This window comes from Tenebrio molitor, chromosome 1 (assembly GCF_963966145.1).
Source record: "Tenebrio molitor chromosome 1, icTenMoli1.1, whole genome shotgun sequence".
In the NCBI taxonomy this organism is placed as follows: Eukaryota; Metazoa; Arthropoda; class Insecta; order Coleoptera; family Tenebrionidae; genus Tenebrio; species Tenebrio molitor.
Genome location: NC_091046.1, coordinates 19,705,908 through 19,713,447, shown reverse-complemented (window position 1 = coordinate 19,713,447; position 7,540 = coordinate 19,705,908). Strand labels below are relative to the sequence as shown.

At 35.7% G+C, this 7,540-nt stretch overlaps 1 long non-coding RNA gene across 1 annotated transcript; it reads right to left on the bottom strand.

The window, feature by feature from the left end:
* Positions 1-2,512: 2,512 nt before the first annotated feature.
* Positions 2,513-3,303, bottom strand: LOC138124496 (uncharacterized). The gene is made up of 3 exons (XR_011157170.1): positions 3,118-3,303; positions 2,707-2,847; positions 2,513-2,646 (listed from the first exon to the last, which is right to left on the bottom strand). It is a non-coding gene; the product is annotated as an uncharacterized lncRNA (long non-coding RNA).
* Positions 3,304-7,540: the final 4,237 nt, after the last annotated feature.

The following is a 7,540-nucleotide window of genomic DNA, read 5'->3' as shown; positions in this document are numbered from 1 at the left end:
TTCTTTGAATTTATATACTGTTACGTTACTTATTCTCCCTTTTGGTGAAATTTTCCCAAAATAACGATTTAACAGACTTCGGGTCGAGATCCACTGGAGACTGCTCGAGAGAATAATCAAAATGTGGGGGTGGGTGGTGATAACCGGAAGAAAGGAAAACTCCGAGTGGTTTAAACGAAATAAATATATTTTCACTACGTCCTGCACATGTACAAATCTGATTATTTTCAACAAAAAAAAAAAACTCTCACACTAATTAATTATGTACAAAATGAAGGGACAAGTAAACTGAATTCCCTCGGGCCTCGCCTCATTTCCCAAAAGAAAAGGAAAATTCAAAATAGAAAAAGAAGTCGCGCGGCAGACGAGGACACAAAAGATAAATAATACATATAATAAGAACTCTTACAAATAGTATATTGTTATACGAGTTGCACAAGACGAACGAGAGGGTTTAGAACACGACGAACGCAGTGAGGAGTGTTCTAAAGGAACGAGTTCGACTTGTGCAACGAGTGTACATGATCTTTTTTCTAGTTCGGCTTCATTAATTTATTTTTTTTTAATATAAAATAAGTATCTAGTTACTTTTATTTTAATGGAATCGGGTTGGTATTGAAGAAGCAATGTCATTTCGTTGAAAATTAAATTTTAAATGGTCTCCCACTTAATAGTTTATTTTGATTCAAAACATGGATTCATGTTCAAATGACATCACATTTAACACTGCAATTTACTTTCAATACCAACCCCAAATTCAATTATCACTAAAAACGTTGCTATAAATTGATCTTTGTGAAACTGTTTTCGGTGTCACAAAATGCTCATTGTGTGAAGTAGAAAATAGTATATTAAAGAACGAGTTTTATAAGGGGTGATTTGGCGCACGAGTCCCAAGTGTAGAAAACGAGCCGTAGGGGAGTTTTCTATGGGACGAGTGAGCCAATGTCCTTATAAAACGAGTTTTTTTATGTTATTTTTTAGAATTTCCACCCTTGTTTTAATTTTTAAATAAAAAAAAATAAAGTTTCAAATTCTAGGGAATTTTGTATTAATTGGTAATTCAAGGTATCGGATGCAACTACATCTGCAACAGATGTTAAAAAATAGAGTTTGAACATTAATATTGGAAGTTTTTTGGTGTAAATGACAGTAATAGACTGAAATATTGATAAAAAATTTCTTAGAGATCTATTAAACTACGAGTGCTTTCATAGATAGCAATAAACGACTCCAAATTGAATACAATAATAGACCTATTAGAGACACAAATTCTAAAAAAACTATTAGCGGTCTGATCGGCTGTTTGCAGGCGAGGTCACCAGCAGATCGATAACTCAAACCCGAACAAAAAAAAACGTTCTGCCTGAAACGACGCACTCGCTTCCCGAAAACTAAAAATCTACTCTATCACCCTGGCCTTGATCGTCACGGGGCGGTCGACGTCTCTGGAGATCTGGACGTTCCTCGGGAACTTCCTCGGGTCCACGGTGGACGACGAAATCCGGGCGTGGAATTTGACTCCGCACTCCGGCGTTCGGTTCTCCGCGAACCTTCCGTCGGGGATCCGTAAATCCGCTCCTCGGTGCCTGGGTTTGGACTTCCTGGACTCTTCTTCCAGCCTCACCTTCTTCGGACACTCGGCGTCTCCACACCCTATTCTCGCCGCTCAACCACTCGCCCTTTCCGTGCCCTTCACAGTCCAGAACCTATCTGACCACCAACCAAGACAAAAGACCAAAGACCAAAGACCTCTCCGCGCACTCGTTCCTGTGTTTTATAGTTTCGCCCCTCTCAATTCGGATTTTCATTATTTTCGGCGGAAAATTTGCATTTTTTAAAATGTCACAATACCTATTTATATACCGTATGTTTCAAAAAAATTTCTGGGCTATACTAGTCTCACTCAAGTTATGAAGCTTGCGGCAAGTTCAACTACGTCACCAACGCCAACTCCGGTGGGACAATCATTTATAATAACCCTGTACTATCACTAATCGTAATCGTGGAGACCTTACTCACTATTGACACTTTCATTATCCGATTATCTAAAGACAGTTATTATTATTATTATTATTAAATTAAGTTAAATTGCGGAGGCAAACCTTTTACGCAATTTTTATTTAAGCAATTAAGAAGTAAAATTTAATTAATTTTGAACAAAAAATGTATACAAATATAATTTAAATTAATAATATTACTTTTTGCGCGATTCTACTCTATTTGGTTGTTTACCACGTCTGTTTCCAAGACGGTAAGCTATGTTTACCCGTCGCTAACGATAAACTGGACGGTAAGTAATTTTTGGTGTTTTAGAACGGTAAGTAAATTTATTCAAAATTAATCAATTATTATAATAATTTTTATGTAGACAGAAGTTGAAGACAAGAAGTCGGGGCACTTTCTGGAACCTTATACAGCTCTTGTAGTCGACCTTCCTTGGTGCTGAAATGAAATAACTTTAGTGGACTTGCCGCAACATTAGCATTGTCAAAATTGTCATACGTCGAATTTTCCTTGTCTTCTTGATTACACATTGAGATCGTTGGTTTCGGAATTGCTCTATTTATGTAGACAGAAGTTGAAGACAAGATGTTAGCACTTCCTGGAAACTCACACAGCTCTTGTAGTTGGCCTTCCTTGCCACTGTAATGAAATAACTTTAGCGAACTTGCCGCGACATTAGTATTGTCAAAATTGTCATACCTCGAATTTTCCTTGTATTCTTGATTACACATCGAGGTCGTTGGTTTGGGAAACTCTCTATTTATATGGGCAGAAGTTGAAGACAAGATGTTAGCACTTTCTAGAAACTCATACGGCTCTTGTAATCGGCTTTCCTTGCCGCTGTAACAAAATAACATTAGCGAACTTGCCGCGACATGTATGTTGTTACACAGTCTAGGACTGGTTTACAAATCTATGAGGGGCGTGATGACCAACTCAATAAACCGGGACCAATGGCTTAACGTGACTTCCGAATCACGAGATAGAATATAGCCTTTTTTTTCCGTCCTGGGTCGGAATCGAACCCGCGACCCTCGCGTCCCTGAGCCGAAACGGACTCCCTTAGGCTATATTCTGCCTAGTTAGTACATATTATCAAAATTTTCCTACCCTAAATTTTCCTTGTCTTCTTAATTACACGTTGAGGTCGTTAGTTTCAAAACTAATATCACTCATTTTACTGCTTGTTTTTCAACACAACTGGCGATATTTGCGCACAAAAACTGCAATGACCGTAGTTGTTTGCAGATTGCCTTAGAAACGCGATACAAAAATCGACATTGTGGCAACACGATGTGAAGGGTATAAACATGTATCGCATTGGGCCTATTCTAGATGTGAATGTTCTCTAATAAATATTCAATCGCGCAAAAAATCTCATAAGCATCACGAACGTTAATAACAATGTACATTGTCATTACCGTTCTTTATACGGTGCGATCAATTAAAAAATAAATCGAGTCGGCGTGTTACCTATGGCAACCCATGCTATAGCATAGGCTCCAAAGCAAACTCGATACTTAATATACTATTGATAAACATACAAATTACAAATTGTGAAATTTCAAATTGTATAAAATGTTTTCTTTGTTGTACTATTAGTACCGTCATTTGGGTCTAAAAAAAGAGGTTACCTGGAAAGTTTTCCGGGAGTTTTGAAAATGGGTAATTTTATAGATTTCGATGTGCTCTTTCCGAATTTCAACTTTCCCACCTCGTATTTTTGCCGCTTGCGCCGCCATATTGGAAAAATGGCGCCTAAAAGCAGTTTTTTGACAATATCTCCTTTCCGACTCATTTTACGATAAAAACATTTATATACAAAATGAAACTAGAGAAAATTGCCTACAATTCATGTCATAACCTTTTTTTCGTAAAATTAATAGTTTTGGCGTACAAGCGCCGCAAAGTATATTTCAACAAGCGTCTTGGCCAAAACACTCATTTCCACACCACCTTGAGGTAGAGTAAGCAGAGCGTTTTTTTATCGTGGTATCCCCTTTCTGCATCCACAGGCTTTTTGACATCTCTTTTTGCATTGGCAAGAAATAAGTTTTAACAAGCTTTCCGGAGCTGGGGGCTCGAGTGTGGTGATAGGAATTAGCCCGTTCTTGTTTTTTTTCCATCCCCATTGCTCTGCATTTTGTTGATTCCCATACCACTGCTGAACCTGGTGATTCGGAACGAATGTTGTCGTGCTGCTGCTTCTGTTGGTGGTAGCGACGCAATATTAAATTTACTTTTAAATGTTCATGTTGTGAAGCATGCATATCTATAGTTGTTTAAAGACATACTTTTTTTTACTTTTCACATTACTGTAACTGTATAATTCAAGAAGGACGCGTTCTCCAGCTTTAGCAATGATCTCTGGATCAGCATTTGGATTTTTGAATACCTGGATAATCTCGTTTAAATCTGGATTTTTTCGCTTTCAAACATATACAGGGTGTCCCCAAAAAAGAAGACGAGTCCATAACTCCGTTATTTATCGGAAGATTTTAATTATCTGTACACCAAATTAAATGATTGTTAATAGGCTACAAAATGGCCTAATAAATTCAAGTATAGCCCCATGGACTTCAAGGGTAAACTGTCAAAAAAAAAATTTTCAAATGAGATTACATATTTTTTTTAGTAATTCTGATAGAGATTTTTATTCTGAAAATAACAGTGTATCAGAAGTATACACTTAAATACCAAAAATTCACAAAAAAAAATGTAAAAACGCTACTATCGTCTATGTTCCATTTTGCGCTAAACATTGGGGGCATATCTGCGCAATCCCACATATTATTATTTGTCATTTGTTTTTCTAGCTACCTTAATTTGGTTATTACATTGTAACGCAATGCATTTTGATAGCTTTTCGCTTGGTGCTCGTCATTTGTTTCAAAAGTTAGTGTTATTTTTTTTTATGTCAAGTTATACTTGTGATACATTGTTGTTTTTAGAATTAAAATCTCTATCAGAATTACAAAAAAAAAGTATGTAATCCCATTTGAAAAAAAATATTTTGACAGTTTAGTCTTGAAGCCCTTGGAACTATACGTCAATTTATTAAGCCGTTTTGTAGCCTATTAAAAACCATTTAATTTGGTGTATATATAATTAAAATCCTCCGATAAATAAGGGAGTTATGGACTCGTCTTTTTTTTTGGGGACACTCTGTATATTCTCAAACCAGGAAAAGGAAAAATTTCGCAACAAATATATTCAACGAAAAGTATCATAGATAAAACAGTCGCAGATCATATTTTATTCTTGCATGCCTTCAGTGGCTGTGATACAACATCAGCATTATTTAATCAAGGAAAAATGAAATTTATTAATGTACTGCGAAAAAATCCAGATTTAAACGAGATTATCCAGGTATTCAAAAATCCAAATGCTGATCCAGAGATCATTGCTAAAGCTGGAGAACGCGTCCGTCTTGAATTATACAGTTACAGTAATGTGAAAAGTAAAAAAAGTATGTCTTTAAACAACTATAGATATGCATGCTTCACAACATCAGCATTCAAAAGTAAATTTAATATTGCATCGCTACCACCAACAGAAGCAGCAGCACAACATTCGTTCCGAACCTATCACCAGGTTCAGCAGTGGTATGGGAATCAACAAAATGCAGAGCAATGGGGATGGAAAAGAAACAAGAACGGGCTAATTCCTATCACCGCACTCGAGCCCCCAGCTCCGGAAAGCTTGTTAAAACTTATTTCTTGCAAATGCAAAAAGAGATGTCAAAAAGCCTGTGGATGCAAAAAGCGGATACCACGATAAAAAAACGCGCTGCTTACTCTACCTCAAGGTGGTGTGGAAATGAGTGTTTTGGCCGAGACGCTTGTTGAAATATATTTTGCGGCGCTCGTACGCTAAAACTATTAATTTTACGAAAAAAAGGTTATGACATGAATTGTAGGCAATTTTCTCTAATTTCATTTTGTATATAAACGTTTTTATCGTAAAATGAGTCGGAAAGGAGATATTGTCAAAAAACTGCTTTTAGGCGCCATTTTTGCAATATGGCGGCGCGAGCGGTAAAAATACGAGGTGGCAAAGTTGAAATTCGGAAAGAGCACATCGAAATCTATAAAGTTACCCATTTTAAAAACTCCCGGAAAACTTTCCAGGTAAAACTACCAAATGACTGTACTATATTGGGGACAAATTACTTTGGTCGTCAAAGTCAGTTGACTGACATAAAGTTGTAAAGCAAGCATTAGGACGGTTAACCTTATTTTTTACTACTGTCAACCACTGTCACTGTCAAACTCATCATTGCAAAATGTTAAATACCGAAAAATGGACAACTGAAGGAGATATTCCAAGGAGGAAAAATTGAAAAGGTTTCCACAAGGCAATTTGGCCCATGGACAATCCCCCAGAATCAAGGGAGATGATTCTAAATTTTTGAATGGTGGATGGTGCCATATTTTGGACAAGAGAAAAGTCAATTATTTGAAATTGTCATCACTATTGACTTGACGTTAATGCTTGGTTTACATTAATTTGTTTTGAAGTGACAGAAAAATGACGACCAAAGTATTTTGTCCTCAGTAGTACTTACTTCTACTTCTACTTCTGTTATCTACTGCTAACGACCCTTAGCGGTTGAAACAAAATAATAATAATAATGAAAACAAACAAAAATAATAAAACAACAAACTCAAGTAATCAATCGGGAAAATGCCAATACATAATTTTACTACGAATGATATTCGAATGATTATTTCATAAATAAAACTATATACATTCAATTTACCAACTATTTATTGATATATAACGGGTGACTATTAAAATTTTCACTTAGGGTTGGCTATGAATCATTCTTTGTTTTCCGTTGCACCTTAGACACCGACAAGTTTGACATTTCAATAAATGTTTTTTCTCTTAATTTGGTTATGTTTCAATTGTACTGACTGACATTTGTCGTTCGTTCTTGCGTGTGTCTAAAGTAACAGAAAAAATAAAAACTCGTTCAAAGCCAACTCCAAGTGAAAATTTTAATAGTCACCCGTTATTTAAAGTGCATTTGTTATAAACAATTTTGATCGAATTATCGTAGTAGTCAGTTTCTGTTTGTATTGATGGCTTACTATAAACTTTTCATTAGCTTCTGATAATAATCCCATCCCATAAAACGACCATAAGAAACAACATTGTAATTTGTAACTGTGTAATTGTAATAATTAGGAATTCCCTTGAATAGATATCTCATAAATCATAATAATTATGAAATATCTATTTAATAGAATTCCTCGTGGACTTTAATGTTGTTCTAAAACATTGAAATAAGAATGATTTTCTGTTAATATAACTTATTCCTCTCTGTTTCTAAAAATTCAGGTTTAAACACACATTTGGATTTTTTTCCATGTAGACGACAAGGCAGCGGCAGATGCCAATAGAGAAAGTCTCCCCTAGGAAATGTAATATATACATAGTTCGTAGTTAGAGGATTATTGTTAAATCGTAAACCAGGAGTCTTAAATATACTCGTATGTACAAAGTGTCTATAAAAGAACGTATATTA